This window comes from Physeter macrocephalus, chromosome 7, assembly GCF_002837175.3.
Source record: "Physeter macrocephalus isolate SW-GA chromosome 7, ASM283717v5, whole genome shotgun sequence".
Lineage (NCBI taxonomy): Eukaryota > Metazoa > Chordata > Mammalia > Artiodactyla > Physeteridae > Physeter > Physeter macrocephalus.
The window spans coordinates 36,929,994-36,947,603 of record NC_041220.1 but is presented as its reverse complement, the minus strand read 5'-3'; positions in this window follow the sequence as shown (position 1 = coordinate 36,947,603).

The following is a 17,610-nucleotide window of genomic DNA, read 5'->3' as shown; positions in this document are numbered from 1 at the left end:
ATATCATGTTTCTCACTGCAGAGAAACAGGTTTAGCTCTCACACTTTTTATAGACTACATAACAGTCCATAGAACAGAAGTACCAAGTATTTCAGACTTAGCTTTTTGAGAGACACTCTGCTTACGTTCTGTTTTATTTTTTTGTTCTGCTAATTTGTTTTAACGGCAGAAAAATATTTTTTAAAATAATAAATAAAATTAATTAATGGTAAGGGTTAGGATATAGGGTACAGGTTAGAGTACGGGTTAGGTTTAGGGTACAGGTTAGGATTAGGGTACATGGTAGGGTTGGGGGTAGGATTAGGAATAGAGTATGGTTAGGGTTAGGGTACTGTTTAGTGTATAGCTAGGGGTTAGGCTTAGGGTACGTGTTAGTGTCCGGGTTAGTGTTAGGTTACGTGTTAGGATTAGGGTATGAGTTAGTGTACAGGATAAGGTAAGGTTTAGGATTAGTGTATGGGTATGGTTTAGTGTACAGGTTAGGGTATGGATATGGGTTAGGGTTAGGGTACGGATTATGGTACGGATTAGTTTTAAGGTAAGTGTTAGGTTTAGTTTTAGGTTTAAGGTTATGGTTAGGGTTAGGGCACGGTTTAGGGTTAGAGTATAGTTTAGGGTATGGCTACGGGTTAGGGTTAGTGTACGGGTTTGGCAATGGGTTATTGTTAGGGAACTGGTTAGGATTAGGGTACGGGTTAGGGTATGCGTTAGGGTTAGGGTTAGGGAACGGGTTAGGTGTAGTGTGTAGTTTAGGGAATGGCTACGGACTAGGGTTAGTGTATGGGTTAGGGAACGGGTTAGTCTTAGGGTACGGGTTACGATTCGGGTATGGGTTAGGGTACACGTTATGGTTAGGGTTAGGGCATGGTTTAGTGTTAGGATACAGTTTAGGGTATGGCTACGGGTTAGGGTTAGTGTACAGGTTAGGGAAAGCATTAGTGTTAGGGTACAGGTTAGGATTAGGGTATGGGCTAGGGTTAGGGTGTAGTTTAGGGTATAGCTACGGATTAGGGTTAGTTTACGTGTTAGGGAATGGGTTAGTGTTAATGTACGGATTAGGATTAGGGTACGGGTTAGGGTATGGTTTAGGGTTAGGGTTAGGGCATGGGTTAGGGTTAGAGAATTGTTTAGGGTATAGCTACAGATTAGCACTAGTGTACAGGTTAGGGAACGTTTAGTGTTAGGGTACGGTTTTCGATTAGGGTATGGGTTAAGGTTAGGTTTAGGTCATGGGTTAGGGTTGGGATATAGTTTAGGGTATGGCTACGGATTAGGGTTAGTGTACGGGTTAGGGAACGGGTTAGCATTAGGTTATGGGTTACGATTAGGGTACGGGTTAGGGAATGGTTTAGGATACTGTTTAGGTTACGGGTTAGGGTTATGTTACGATTTAGGGTAGAGGTTAGGGCACGTCTATGGGTTAGTGTTAGGGTACCTTTTAGGGTACAGGTTCGGGTTAGGGTACGGTTTAGAGTATAGGTTAGGGTATGGCTACGGGTTAGGGTATGGGTTATGGAACCCGTTAGTGTTAGGGTATGTGTTAAGATTAGGTTACGGGTTAGGGTACCGGTTAGGGTACTGGTTAGGGTTAGGGTTAGGGCATGGGTTAGGGTGTATTTTAGGGTATGGCTATGGATTAGGGTCAGTGTACGGGTTAGGGAATGAGTTAGTGTTAGGGTACAGGTTATGATTAGTCTATGGGTTAGGGTATGGGTTAGGGTTAGGGTACAGATTAGGTTTTGGGTACATGTTAGGGTTGGGGTTAGAGATAGGTATAGAGTATGGTTAGGGTTCGGTTACAGTTTAGTGTAAGGCTACGGGTTAGGCTTAGGGTACGTGTTAGGGTACATGTTGGTGTTAGGTTATGTATTAGTATTATGGTACGGGTTAGGATTAGGGTATGGGTTAGGTTTAGGTTTAGAGTTAAGGTTAGGGTTAGGGTTAGGTTTAGGGCACGAGTTAAGGTTAGGATATATTTTAGGGTATGGCTATGGGTTAGGGTTAGTGTACGGCTTAGGGAACACGTTAGGGTATGGGTTAGGATTAGGGTGCAGTTTTGGGTACTTGTTAGGGTTAGGGCATGGATTAGGGTTAGAATATAGTTTAGGTTATAGGTACGTATTAGGATTAGTGTATGGGTTAGTGAATGGGTTAGTGATAGGGTATGGGTTATGATTAGGTTACAGGTTAGGGTAAGGTTTAGGGTTACGGTTAGGGCATAGGTTAGGGTTAGGGTAGAGTTTAGGGTATGGCTACGGATTAGGGTTAGTGTATGGGTTAGGAAATGGGATAGTGTTAGGGTATGGCTTACGAACAGGGTACAGGTTAGAATACGGTTAGGGTACTAGTTAGGTTATGGGTTAGGGATATGTTACGATTTAGGTTACACGTTAGGGTACGGCTATGGGTTAGGGTTAGGGTACTGATTCAGGTACGTGTTAGTATTAAGGTACGGGTTAGGGTTAGGGTTAGGTTGAGTTTTAGAGCATGGGTTACGATTAGGGTACTGGTTAGGGTAATGGTTAGCATACGGGTTAGGTTAAGTTTAGGGTAAATGTTAGGGTTGGGTTTAGGGTTAGGGATAGAGTATGGTTAGGGTTAGGGTACAGTTTAGTGTATGGCAATGGGTTAGGCTTAGGTTACATGTTAGGGTACAGGTTAGTGTTAGGTTACGTGTTAGGATTAGGGTAGGGTTTAGTGTATTGGATAGGGTAAATGTTAGGATTAGTGCACGGGTACAGTTTAGGGTAAAGTTTAGGGTACGGCTGTGGGTTAGGTTTAGGGTACTGTTTAGGGTATGGATTAGTGTTATGGTACAGGTTAGGAATAGGGTACGGGTTAGGTTTAGGGTTAAGGTTAGGGTTAGGGTTAGCATTAGGGCACGGGTTAGTGTTAGGGTATAGTTTAGGGTATGGCTATGGTTAGGGTTAGTGTACGGGTTAGGGGACGCATTAGTGTTAGTGTATGGGTTAGGATTACGGTACGGGTTAGGGTGCGGGTAAGGTTAGGGTTAGGGTTAGGGCATTGGTTAGGGTTATGGTGTAGTTTAGGGTATGGCTACGGATTATGCTTAGTGTACGGGTCAGGGAATGGGTTAGTGTTAGGGTGCCTATAAGGATTAGGGTACGGTTTAGGGTATGGGTTAGGGTTAGCACATGGGTTAGGGTTAGAGTATATTTTAGGGTATAGCTACAGATTAGGGTTAGTGTATGGGTTAGGGACCAGGTTAGTGTTAGGGTACGGGTTATGATTAGGGTACAGGGTAGGGTACGGGTTAGGGTTACGTTACAATTTAGGGTACAGGTTAGTGTACGTCTATGGGTTATGGTACGAGTTAGTGTTAGGGTACGAGTTAGGGTTAGGGTTAAGGTTAGTTTAGGGTTAGTGTAGAGCACGGGTTACGATTAGGGTACGGGTTAGAGTACTATTTAGGGTACGGGTTAGGGTACGGTTTAGGGTACATGTTAGTGTATGGCTACGGGTTAGGATTAGTGTACGGGTTAGGGAACGCATTAGTGTTAGGGTATGGGTTCGGGATAGGGTACGGGTTACGGTTAGGGTTACGGTTATGATTAGGGTATTGGTTAGGGTACGTGTTAGGGTTAGGGTACAGTTTAGGATTATTGTACATGTTAGGGTTAGGCTTAGGGTTAGGGATAGAGTACGGTTAGGTTTAGGGTACAGTTTAGTGTATGCCTATGGCTTAATTTAGGGTATGTGTTAGGGTATGGGTTAGTGTTAGGTTACCTGTTAGGATTAGGGTACGGGTTAGTGTACGTGATAGGGTAAGCGTTAGGATTAGTGTACGGGTACAGTTTAGGGTACAGTTTAGGGTACGGCTATGGGTTAGGTTTAGGGCACGGGTTAGGGTTAGGGTGTAGTAGGGTATGGCTATGGATTAGGGTTAGTGTACGGGTTAGTGAACAGGTTTAGTGTTAGGGTATGGGTTAGGATTAGGGTACAGGTTAGGGTTAGGTTTAAAGGTTATGGGTAGGGTTAGGTTTAGGGAACGGGTTAGGATTAGGGTATAGTTTAGGATATGGCTACGGGTTAGGGTTAGTGTACGAGTTAGGGAATGGTTTACTGTTAGGGTACAGTTTAGGTTTAGTGTATGGGTTAGGGAACTGGTTACATTTAGGGTATGGGTTAGGATTAGTGTACGGGTTAGGATTAGGGTACGGGTTAGGTTATGGGTTAGGGTTAAGTTTAGGGCATGGGTTAGGGTTAGAGTATAGTTTAGGGTATAGCTACGGATTAGGGTTAGTGTGTGTGTTACTTAACGTGTTAGTGTTAGGGTACGTGTTAGTGTATGTGTTACGATTAGGGTACAGGTTAGGGTACGGGTTAGGTTTAGTGTACAGGTTAGTCCTAGGGTACATGTTAGGGTTGTGGTTAGTGTTAAGTATAGAGTACAAATAGGGTTCGTGTACAGTTTAGTGTATGACTAAGGGATAACTTAGGGTATGTGTTAGGGTACGGATTAGTGTTAGGTTATGTGTTAGGATTAGGGTATGGGTTAGTGTAAGGGATAGGGTAAAGGTTAGGATTAGTTTACGGGTACGGTTTAGGATACAGTTTAGGGTAGAGCTAAGGGTTAGGGTTAGGGTATGGTTTAGGGTACGGATTAGTGTTAGGGTAAGAGTTAGTATTAAGGTATGGATTACGTGTAGGTTTAGGGTTAAGGTTATGTTTAGGTTTAGGGTTATGGCACGGGTTATGGTTAGGATATAGTTTAGGGTATGGCTACGAGTTAGGGTTAGTGTACGGGTTAGGTAATGCCTTAGTGTTCAGGTATGGTTAGGATTAGGGTACGGGTTAAGTTTAGGGTTAGGATTAGGGCACAGGTTAGGGTTAGGGTGTAGTTTAGAGTATGGTTACGTATTAGGGTTAGTGTACGGGTTAGGGAACGGGTTAGTGTTAGGGTACAGATTAAGATTATGTTACGATTTAGCATTTGCGTTAGGGTTAAGGTTAGGGCACGGGTTAGGGTTAGAGTATAGTTTAGAGTCTAGCTACGGATTAGGGTTAGTGTACGGGTTAGGGAAAGTGTTAGTGTTAGGCTACGAATTAGTAATAGGGTACGGGTTAGGGTATGGGTTAGGGTTAGGGCCTGGGTTAGATTTAGGGTATAGTTTAGTGTATGGCTACGGATTAGGGTTAGTGTACGGGTTAGGGAAGGGGTTAGTGTTAGGGTACGGGTTATGATTAAGGTATGGTTTAGGGTACAAGTTAGGGTACTGGTTAGGTTATGGGTTAGGGTTATGTTAAGATTTAGGGTACACTTTAGGGTACCACTATGGGTTAGGGTTAGTGTATTGGTTAGGGTATGGGTTAGTGTTAGGGTACGGGTTAGGGTTAGGGTTAAAATTAAGATTAGGATTAGTGTTAGAGCACGGGTTACGATTAAGGTACGGATTAGGGTACCATTTAGGGTACGGGTAAGGGTTAGGGTACAGTTTAGGGTACAAGTTAGGGTAGTAGGGTTAGCGTATGGGTAAAGTGTTAGTGTATGGGTTAGGGTTAGGTTTAGGTTGCAGTTTAGGGTTAGGGTATTTATTAAACCTTTCCCACTCTGCAGATATCACTTAGCATGTAAAGGAATATTATTTGGGGTCCAGCCATGGAGTAGACTTTAGGCACTACAATAAGACAAAGAACACACACATTATAAATAAATCACATTAGGATTTTGTTTTTAACCTGTACATTAAAACACTAGTGCCTAGGAAATCTAATGGAGGCAGAAGCAAGAAAGGGTAGTTTTCTGGCAATAACGACAGATTTTCTGTAGAATACAAAGTTTATGACTGGTTAGAAAGTCAAGGAGTCATACTTTTCTTCTGAGGATATAAACCCTCTTCTCAATTGAGCTGTTATTGGAAGTTAGAAATTTTCTCTTGCTGTTGTATTGCTTTGTATTTTCATGATTATTCTGCTTGCATCTCCCTTGTTAAACCTTTGATTTGGGGGAGAGTACCATTACTGGAAATGAGTTTACAGAATTTTTCTCAAAAACAGAAATCGTTCTCACCTAAATATTAAGAAATAATCTCTATACTGGTGTACTAACAGAATTATGATTCAGGGATAATAATTCTATGAAATGTAATTAAACACACAATATATATTTTTTCTTTTAAATTTCCATTGTTACTTTTTGAAAGTACAATTATAATTCAAGTTCTTTTTAACAAGTGAAATTTAAAAAGATTAAAGGAAAAGATAATATTTTACTACTTGCCATCCTTTCCCACTTCCTGAAGCTACCAGAATAATGTGTAGCTTTCTCATTTTATCTAGGTGTTCCTTACATCTGGAACATCATGTTTCTCATTGTAGAAAAACAGATTTAGCTCTCACACTTTTTATAGCCTACCTAACAGTCCATAGAAGAGAAGTACCAAGTATTTCAAACTTACCTTTTTGAGGGACACTCTGGTTACTTTCTGTTTTATTTTGTTATTCGACTCAATTGTTTTAACCACAGAAAAATATTTTTTAAAAGAAAAAAAAATTAATTTAGGGGTAAGGATTAGGATTTAGGGTATGGGTTAGGGTACAGGTTAGGGTTAGGGTACAGGTTAGGATTAAGGTACATGTTACGGTTTGGTTTACTGTTAGGATTAATGTACGGGTTATGGTTAGGGTACAGTTTAGTGTATGGTTACAGGTTAGGCTTAGGGTACGTGTTAAGGTACGGGTTACTGTTAGGTTACGTGTTAGGATTAGGGTATGGGTTAGTGTACAGGATAGGGTAAGTCTTAGGTTTAGTGTATGGGTACAGTTTAGGGTACAGTTTAGGTTACGGCTATGGGTTAGGGTTAGGCTACGGGTTAGGGTATGGATTAGTGTTAGTGTACGGGTTAGGATTAGGTAACGTGTTACTTTTAGTTTTAGGATTAAGTTCAGTGTTAGGGTTAGGGCACTCGTTTTGTTTAGGATATAGTTTAGGGTATGGGTATGGTTTATGGTTAGTGTACGGGTTAGGGAACTCATTAGTGTTAGGATATGGGTTAGGATTAGGTTACCGGTTAGGGTTAGGGTTAGGGCATGGGTTTGGGTTACGGTGTAGTTTAGTTTATGGCTGTGGATTAGGGTTAGTGTACGAGTTAGGGAATGGGTTAATGTTGGGGTATGCATTAGGATTAGGGTACGGGTTAGGGTATGGGTTAGGTTTAGGGTTACGGCATGTCTTAGGGTTAGAGTATAGTTTAGGGTATAGCTAAGTATTAGGGTTAGTGTATGGGTTAGGGAATGGGATAGTGTTTGGGTACAGGTTATGATTAGGGTAAGGGTTAGTGTACAGATTAGGGTACTGGTTAGGTTATGGGTTAGTGTTACATTATGATTTAGGGTACAGCTTTGGGTACGTCTATGGGGTAGGGTTAGGGTACTTGTTATTGTACGGGTTAGTGTTAGGGTTTGGGTTAGGATTAGGGTTAAGTTTAGGGTTAGGTTTAGTGTATAGCATGGGTGATGATTAGGGTACAGGTTAGGGTATGCTTTAGGCTACGGGTTAGGGTTAGGGTATGGTTTAGCGTACAGGTTAGGATTAGGGTACATGTTAGGGTTTGGTTTACCATTAGGGTTCGGGTATGGGTTAGGGTTAGGGTACAGTTTAGTGTATGGCTACGGGATAGGCTTAGGATACTTGGTAGGGTATGGGTTACTGTTAGGTTACTTGTTAGGATTAGGGTACGGGTTAGTGTATGGGATAAGGTAAGGGTTAGGTTTAGTGTATGGGTATGGTTTAGGGTACCGTTTAGGGTATGGCTATGGGTTAGTGTTAGGGTATGGGTTAGGGTACGGATGAGTGTTTGGGTACAGGTTAGGATTAGGATATGGGTTAAGTTTAGGTTTAGGATTAAGGTTAGGGTTAAGGTTAGGGTTAGGGCATGGGTTAGGGTTAGCATATAGTTTAGTGTATGGCTATGGATTAGGATTAGTGTACGGGTTAGGGAACGCGTTAGTGTTACAGTCCGGGTTAAGATTAGGGTACTGGTTAGGGTACGGGTAAAGGTTAGGGTTAGTGTTAGGGTTAGGGCATGGGCTACGGTTAGGTTGTAGTTTAGGGTATGGTTATGGATTAGGGTTACTGAACGGGTTAGGGAACGGGTTAGTGTTAGGGTATGGATTAGGATTAGGGTACGGGTTAGGTTATGGGTTAGGGTTAGGGTTAGAGCACGAATTAGGGTTAGAGTATAGTTTAGTGTATAGCTACAGATTATGGTTAGTGTATGGGTTAGGGAATGGGTTAGTGTTAGGTTACGGGTTATGATTAGGGCACGGGTTAGGGTACTGGTTAGGTTACATTACAGTTTAGGGTACAGGTTATGGTACGTCTATGTGTTAGGGTATTGGTTAGGGTAAGGGTTAGTGTTAGGGTACTAGTTAGGGTTAGGCTTAAGTTTAGGGTTAGGTTTAGTTTAGAGCATGGGTTACAATTAGGGTACGGGTTAGGGTACTCTTTAGGGTATGGGTTAGGATTAGTGTATGGTTTAGTGTACAGGTTACGGTTAGGGTATAGGTTAGGATTAGGGTACATGTTAGGGTTTGGTTTACTGTTAGTGTTAGGGTACGGTTTGATTAGGGTGCAGTTTAGTGTATGGCTATGGGTTAGGCTTAGGGTACGTCTTAGGGTATGCATTAGTGTTAGGTTACATGTTAGGATTAGGGTACAGGTTAGCGTACTGGATAGGGTAAGTGTTAGGATTAGTGTACTGGTATAGTTTAGGGTACAGGTTATGATATGGCTATGGGTTAGGGTACGGATTAGTGTTAGGGTACGGGTGATGATTAGGGTACGGGTTAGGGTACGGTTTAGGGTACGGGTTAGGTTTAGGGTTAGGGTTAGGGAATGTGTTAGGGTTAGGTTGTAGTTTAGGTTGTGGCTACGGATTAAGGTTGGTGTACATGTTAGGGAACGGGTTAGTGGTATGGTACCGTTAGGATTAGGGTACAGGATAGGGTATGGATTAGGGTTAGGGTTTAGGCATGGGGTAGGGTTCGAGTATAGTTTAGGGTATAGCTATGGATTAGGGTTAGTGTGTGGATTAGGGAACAGATTAGTGTTAGGGTATGGGTTACGATTAGGGTAAGGGTTATGGTACCGGTTAGGGTTACATTACAATTTAGGGAACAGGTTAGGGCACGGCTATGGTTTAGGGTACTGGTTAGGGTACAGATAAGGGTACGGGTTAGGGTTAAGGTTAGGGTTAGGTTTAATGTTAGAGCATGGGTTATGATTAAGGTACGGTTTAGGATACCATTTAGGGTACGGGTTAGGGTTAGGGTACGGTTTAGGGTACAGGTTAGGTTACGGTTAAAGGTTACGGTTAGGGTACATGTTAGGGTTAGTGTACATTAAGGTTTAGGGTATGGGTTAGGGTTAGGTTTAGGATACGCTTTTGGGTTAGGGTTGGTATTAAACCTCTCCCACTCTCCAGGTATCACTTAGCACGTAAAGGAATATTATTTGGGGTACATCCATGGAGAAGACTTTAGACACTAGGATAAGACAAAGAACACACCCATTATAAATGAATCACATTAGGATTTGGTTTTTAACCTGTACATTAAAACACTAGTGCTTAGGAAATCTAATGGAGGCAGAAAGAGGAAAGGGTAGTTTTCTGGCAATAGCATCATAGATTTTCTGTAGAATACACAGATTTTGAATGGTTAGAAAGTCACGGAGTCATACTTTTGTTCTGAAGATATAAACCCTCTTCTAAATTGTGCTGTTATTGGACGTTAGAAATTTTCTCTTGCTGTTGTATTGCATTGTGTTTTCATGATTATTCTGCTTGCATCTCCCTTGTTAAACCTTAGATTTGGGGAAGAGTGCCATTATTGGAAATGAGTTTACATAATTTTTCTCAAAAACAGAAGGAAATGGTTCTCACCTAAATATTAAGAAATAATCTCCCTACTGGTGTACTAACAGAATCATGATTCAAAGATAATAATTCTATGAAGTGTAATTAAACAAAATATATTTTTTTCTTTTAAACTTCCATTGTTACTTTTTGAAAGTACAATTATAATTCAAGTTCTTTTTAACAAGTGAAATTTAAAAAGATTAAAGGAAAAGATAATATTTTACTACTTGCCATCCTTTCCCACTTCCTGAAACGACCAGCATAATGTTTATCTTTCTCATTTTATCCAGGTGTTCCTTACATTTGGAACATCTTTTTTCTCACTGTAGAAAAACATATTTAGCTCTCACTCTTTTTATAGGCTACATAACAGTCCATAGCACAGAGTACCAAGTATTTCAGACTTAGCTTTTTGATGGACACTATGGTTATTTTCTGTTTTATATTGTTGTTCTGATAATTTGTTATAGCTGCAGAAAAATATTTTTTAAAATAATAAAAAAATTAATTTAGGGGTAAGGATTAGGATTTAGGGTATGGGTTAGGGTAAGGGTTAGTGTTAGGGTGCAGCTTAGGATTCGGGTACATGTTAGGGTTGATGTTAGGGTTAGGGATAGAGTATGGTTAGGGTTGGGGTACAGTTTAGTGTATGGCTACTGGTTAGGCTTAGGGTATGTGTTAGGGTATGGGTTACTGTTAGGTTACGTATTAGGATTAAGGTACGGTTTAGTGTACAGTATATGGTAAGGGTTAGGTTTAGTTTATGGGTATGGTTTAGGGTACAGATTAGGGTACGGCTATGGGTTAGGGTTAGGGTATGGTTTAGAGTACGGATTAGTATTAGTTTACGGTTAGGACTTAGGTACGTGTTAGGTTTAGGGTTAGGGTTAAGGTTAGGGTTAGGGTTAGGGTTATGGCACGGGTAAGGCTTAGAGTATAGTTTAGTGTATAGCTACGGATTAGGGTTAGTGTATGGATTAGGGAATGGGTTAGTGTTAGGGTATGGGTTATGATTAGGGTATGGGTTAGGGTAGAGTTTAGGATTAGGGTTAGGGCATGGGTAAGGGTTAGGGTATAGTTCAGGGTATGGCTACAGATTAGGATTAGTGTACAGGTTAGGGAATGGGTTAGTGTTAGGGTACGGGTTACGATTTGGGTATGGGTTAGGGTACAGTTTAGGGTACATTTTATATCACGGGTTAGGGTTACATTACGATTTAGGGTACAGGTTAGGGAACGGCTATGATTTATGGTTAGGGTACTGCTTGGGGTACGTTTTAGTGTTCAGGTACATGTTAGAGTTAGGGTTATGGTTAAGGTTAGGGTTAGGATTAGTGTTAGAGCACTGGTTACATATAGGTTATGGTTTAGGGTACCATATAGGGTACGGGTTAGGGTTAGGTTATGGTTTAGGGTACAAGTTAGTGTACGGCTACGGGTTAGGGTTAGGGTTCCTGTTAGGGTTAGTGTACGGGTAAGGGTTAGGGTTAGGTTTAGGGTTTGGGCACGGGTTAGGTTTAGATTATAGTTTACGGTATAGCTACGGATTACGGTTAGTGTACAGTTTAGGGAACATGTTAGTGGTAGGGTATGGGCTACAATTAGGGTACGGTTTAGGGTATGGTTTAGGGTTAGGGTACAGTTTAGTATTAGGGTACATATTAGGCTAGGGGTTAGAATGAGGGGTAATGTACAGTTAGGGTTAGGGTACAGTTTAGTGTATGGCTACTGGTTAGACTTAGGGTACTTGTTAGGGTACAGGATAGTGTTAGGTTACGTGTTAGGATTAGGGTACGGGTTAGTGTAAGAGATAGGGTAAGGGTTAGGATTAGTGTACGGGTAGGGTATAGAGTACAGTTTAGGATACGGCTATAGGATAGGGTTAGGGTATGGGTTAGGGAACGGATTAGTGTTCGGGTATGGGTTAGGATTAGGGAAAGGTTTAGGTTTAGGGTTTGAGTTAGGGTTAGGGCATGGGATAGGGTTAGAATATAGGTTATGGTATAGCTACAGATTAGGGTTATTGTACAGTTTAGGGAATGGGTTAATGTTAGGGTATGGCTTACTATTAGGGTATGGGTTAGGGTACAGTTTAGATTTAGGGTTAGGGAATGGGTTATGGTATAGTTTAGGGTATGGCTACGGATTAGGTTTAGTTTACGGGTTAGGGAATGGGTTAGTGTTAGGGTACGGGTTACAATAAGGGTAAGGGTTAGGGTCTGGGTTAGGGAATGGTTAGGTTACGGGTTAGGGTTACATTACGATTTAGTGTACAGGGTAGGGTATGGCAATGGATTAGGGTTAGTGTACTGGTTAGGGTATGGGTTAGTGGTAGGGTACGGGTTAGCGTTAGGGTTAAGGTTAGGGTTAGGGTGGTGTTAGAGCACAGGTTATGATTAGGGTATGGATTAGGGTACCATATAGGCTACGGTAAGTGTTAGGGTATGGTTTAGTGTACAGGTTAGGGTAAGGCTACGGGTTAGGGTTAGGGTACGTGTTAGGGTTAGTGTACGGGTAAGGGTTAGGGTACGGGTTAGGGTTAGGGTATTTATTAAACCTTGCCCACTCTCCAGATATCACTTAGCACATAAAGGAATATTATTTGGGGTCCAGCCATGGAGAAGACTTTAGACACTAGAATAAGACAAAGAACACACACATTATAAATAAATCACATTAGGATTTTGTTTTTAACCTGTACATTAAAACACTAGTGCTTAGGAAATCTAATGGAGGCAGAAGCAGGAAAGGGTAGTTTTCTGGCAATAACATCACAGACATTCTATAGAATACACAGACTTTGACTGGTTAGAAAGTCAAGGAGTCATACTTTTGTTCTGAAGATATAAATCCTCTTGTAAATTGAGCTGTTATTGGAAGTTAGAAATTTTCTCTTGCTGTTGTATTGCTCTGTGTTTTCATGATTATTCTGCTTGCATCTCCCTTGTTAAACCTTTGATTTGGGTAAGAGTGCCATTACTAAAAATGAGTTTACAGGATTTTTCTCAAAGAAAAAAGGAAATGGTTGTCACCTAAATATTAAGAAATAATCTCTATACTGGTGTATTAACAGAATTATGATTCAGGATTAATAATTCTTTGAAATGTAACTAAACACACAATATATATTTTTTCTTTTAAATTTCCATTGTTACTTTTTAAAAGTACAATTATAATTCAAGTTCTTTGTAACAACTGAAATTTAAAAAGATTAAAGGAAAAGATAATATTTTATCACTTGCCATCCTTTCCAACTCTGTGAAATGACCAGCATAATGTGTAACTTTCTCATTTTATCCTGATGTTTCTTACATCTGGAACATCATGTTTCTCACTGTAGGAAAACAGATTTAGCTCTCACACTTTTTATAGGCTACAGAACAGTCCATAGAACAGAAGTACCAAGTATTACAGACGTAGATTTTTAAGGGACACACTGGTTATTTTCTCTTTTATTTTGTTGTTCTGCTAATTTGTTTTAACCACAGAAAAATATTTTTTTAAATAACAAAAAATATTTAGGGGCAAGGATTAGGATTTAGGGTATGGGTTAGGGTACGGGTTAGGGTTAGGGTACAGGTAAGGATTAGGGTACATATTAGGGTTGAGTTTAGTGTTAGGGATAGAGTACGGTTAGGGTTAAGATACAGTTTCGTGTATGGCTACGAGTTACGCTTATGGTACATGTTAGGTTATGGTTTAGTGTTAGGTTATATGTTAGGATTAGGGTACGGGTTAGTGTACGGGATAGGGTAAGGGTTAGGATTAGTGTACGGGTAGGGTTTAGGGTCCAGTTTAGGGTACGACTATGGGTTAGGGTTAGGGTATGGATGTATGGGTAGGGTTTAGGGTCCAGTTTAGGGTACGACTATGGGTTAGGGTTAGGGTATGTTTAGAGTACAGATTAGTATTAGTGTATGGGTTAGGATTAGGGTATGGGTTAGGTTTAGGTTTAGGGTTAAGGTTAGGTTCAGTGTTAGGGTTAGGGAACAGGTTAGTGTTAGGATATATTTTAGGGTATGGCTACACTTTAGGGTTAGTGTACAGGTTAGGGAATGGGTTAGTGTTAAGGTATGGATTAGGATTAGGGTACGGATTATGGTATGGTTAGGGTGAGCTTTAGGGCATGGGTTAGGGTTAGAATATAGTTTAGGGTATAGCCACGGATTAGGATTAGCTTACGCGTTAGGGAACAGGATAGTGTTAGGGTACGGGATAGGGTACAGGTTAGTGTACTGGTTAGGTTACGGGTTAAGGTTACGTTACGATTTAAGGTACAGGTTATGGTACGGCTATAGGTTAGGTTTAGGGTACTGGTTAGGGTTAGTGTTAGAGCCCCGGTTATGATTAGAGTATGGGTTAGCATACCGTTTAGGGTATGGGTACGAGTTAGTGTAAGGTTTAGGATATGGGTTAAGGTACGGCTACGGGTAAGGGTTAGGATATGGGTTAGGGTCAGTTTTATGTTTCGCTTTAGGGTTAGGGTAATTATAAAACCTCACCCATTCTCCAAATATCATTTAGCACATAAAGGAATATTATTTGTGGTCCAGCCATGGAGAATAATTTAGATAATAGGATACGACAAAGAACACACACAATATAAATAAATCACATTAGGATTTTCTTTTTAACCTGTACATTAAAACACTTGGGCTTAGGAAATCTAATGGAGACAGAAGCAGGAAAGGGTAGTTTTCTGGCAATAACATCACAGGTTTTCTGTAGAATACACAGATTTTGACTGGTTAGAAAGTCAAGGAGTCATACTTTTGTACTGAAGATATAAACCCTCTTCTAAATTGAGCTGTTCTTGGACGTTAGACATTTTCTCTTACTGTTGTATTGCTCTGTGTTTTCATGATTATTCTGCTTGCATCTCCCTTGTTAAACCTTTGATATGGGGAAGAGTACCACTACTGGAAATGAGTTTGTAGAATTTTTCTCAATAACAGAAGGAAATAGTTGTCACCTAAATATTAAGAAATAATCTCTATACTGATGTACTAACAGAAGTATGATTCAGGGATAATAATACTATGAAATGTAATTAAACACAAATATATATTTTTTGTCTTTTAAATTTCCATTGTTACTTTTTGAAAGTACAATTATAATTCAAGTTCTTTGTAACAAGTGAAATTTAAAAAGATTAAAGGAAAAGATAATATTTTACCACTGCTATCCTTTGCCACTCCCTGAAACGACCAGCATAATGTTTAGCTTTCTCATTTTATCCAGGTGTTCCTTACATCTGGAATATCATGTTTCTCACTGCAGAAAAACAGATTTAGCTCTCATACTTTTTATAGGCTACATAACATTCCAGAGATCAGAAGTACCAAGTATTTCAGACTTACCTTTATGAGGGACACTCTGGTTACTTTCTGTTTTATATTATTGTTCTGCTAATTTGTTTTAACCCCAGAAAAAAATTTTTTAATGATAAAAAAAATTTAATTTATGGGTAAGGATTAAGATTTAGGGTACGGCTTAGGGTTAGGGTTAGGGCACGGGTTAGGGTTAGGGTGTATTTTAGGGTATGGCTACAGATTAGTGTTCGTGTACAGGTTAGGGAACGGGTTAGATTTAGGCAACGGTTTAGGATTAGGGTATGTGTTAGGGTATGGTTTAGGGTTGGGCTTAGGGCATGGGTTACGGTTAGAATATAGGTTATGGTATAGCTAGATATTAGAGTTATTGTACGGGTTGTGGAACTGGTTAGATTTCGGGTACAGGCTAGGGTATGGGTTAGGATAAGGGTACCTGTTAGGTTTTGGTTTAGGGTTAAGGTTAGGGTTAGGTTTAGGGTTAGGGCATGGTTTAGGGTTAGAATATAGTTTAGGGTATGGCTACTGGTTAGGGTTAGTGTACGGGTTAGGGGAGGCGTTATTGTTAGGGTATGAGTTAGGATTAGGTTACGGGTTAGTGTTAGTGCACGGGTTAGGGTTAGTGTGTAGTTCAGGTTATGGCAACGGATTATGGTTTGCGTACGGCTTAGGGACAGGGTTAGTGTTAGGGTAAGGATTAGGATTAGGGTACGGGTTAGGGTATGGGTTAGGGTTAGGGTTAGGACACGGGTTAGGGTTAGAGTATGTTTAGGCTATAGCTACGGATTAGGGTTAGTGTACGGGTTAGGTAACAGGTTAATATTAGGGTATGGGTTACGATTAGGGTAAGGGTTAGGGTACAGTTTAGGGCATGTGTTAGATTTAGGGTAGAGTTTAGCATATGGCTACAGATTAGAGTTAGTGTGCTGGATAGGGAATGGGTTAGTGTTATGGTACGGGTTACGATTATGGTACGGGTTAGTGTACGGTTTAGGGTACTCTTTAGGTTACTGGTTATGGTTGCATTACAATTTAGGGTACAGGTTAGGGTATGGTTATAAATTAGGGTCAGGGTACTGGTTAGGGTATGCATTAGTGTTGGGGTACGGGTTAGGGTACGGGTAAGGGTTAAGGTGAGGGTTAGGGTTAGTATTAGAGCATACATTACGATTAGGCTATGGGTTAGGGTACCATATAGGGTACGGGTTTGTGTTAGGGTACGGTTTAGGGCACAAGTTAGGGTATGCCTACGGGTTAGGGTTAGGGTACGTGTTAGGGTTAGCGTACGGGTAAATGTTAGGGTAAGTTTTAGGGTTAGGGTATTTATTAAACCTCTCCCACTCTCCAGATATCACTCAGCACATAAAGAAATATTATTTGGGGTCCAACCATGGAGAAGACTTTAGAAACTAGCATAAGACAAAGTACACACACATTATAAATAAATCACATTAGGATTCCCTTTTTAATCTGTACATTAAAACACTAGTGCTACGGAAATCTAATGGAAGCAGAAGCAGGAAAGGGTATTTTTCTGGCAAAATCATCACAGATTTTCTGTAGAAAACCCAGATTTTGACTGGTTAGAAAATCAAGGAGTCATGCTTTGGTCTGAAGATATAAAACCTCTTCTAGGGGGCTTCCCTGGTGGCGCCGTGGTTGCTCATCCACCTGCCGATGCAGGGGAACCGGGTTTGCGCCCCGGTCTGGGAGGATCCCACATGCCGCGGAGCGGCTGGGCCCATGAGCCATGGCCGCTGAGCCTGCGCGTCCGGAGCCTGTGCTCCGCAACGGGAGAGGCCACAACAGAGGGAGGCCCGCATACCACAAAAAAAAAAAAAAAGTCATCTCCCTGGGGCTGGGGTAGTCTTATTCATCTTTCTACTACCTGCTGGTTTTGTTTTTGTTTTTTGTTTTCCATCTTTATTGAGGTATGATTAACAAACAGAAATTATATCTTTTTAACAACATGACAAATTTAGCTCTCACACTTTTTATAGGCTACATAACAGTCTATAGAACAGAAGTACCAAGTATTTCAGACATACCCTTTTGAGGGACACTCCGGTTACTTTCTGTTTTATTTTGTTGTTCTGCTAATTTGTTTTAACCCAAGAAAAATATTTTTTTAAATAAAAAAATAAATTAATTTAGGGGTAAGGATTAGGATTTCAGGTATGGGTTAGGGTAGGGCTTTGGGTTAGGTTAGGGCATGGGTTAGGTTAGGTTGTAGTTTAGGGTATGGCTACGGATTAGGGTTAGTGTACGGGTTAGGGAATGGGGTTGAGTTAGGGTACGGATTAGGATTAGGGTATGGGTTAGGGCACAGGTTAGGGTTAGAGTATAGTTTAGAGTATAGCTACGTATTAGGGTTAGTGTAAGGTTTAGGGAACGAGTTA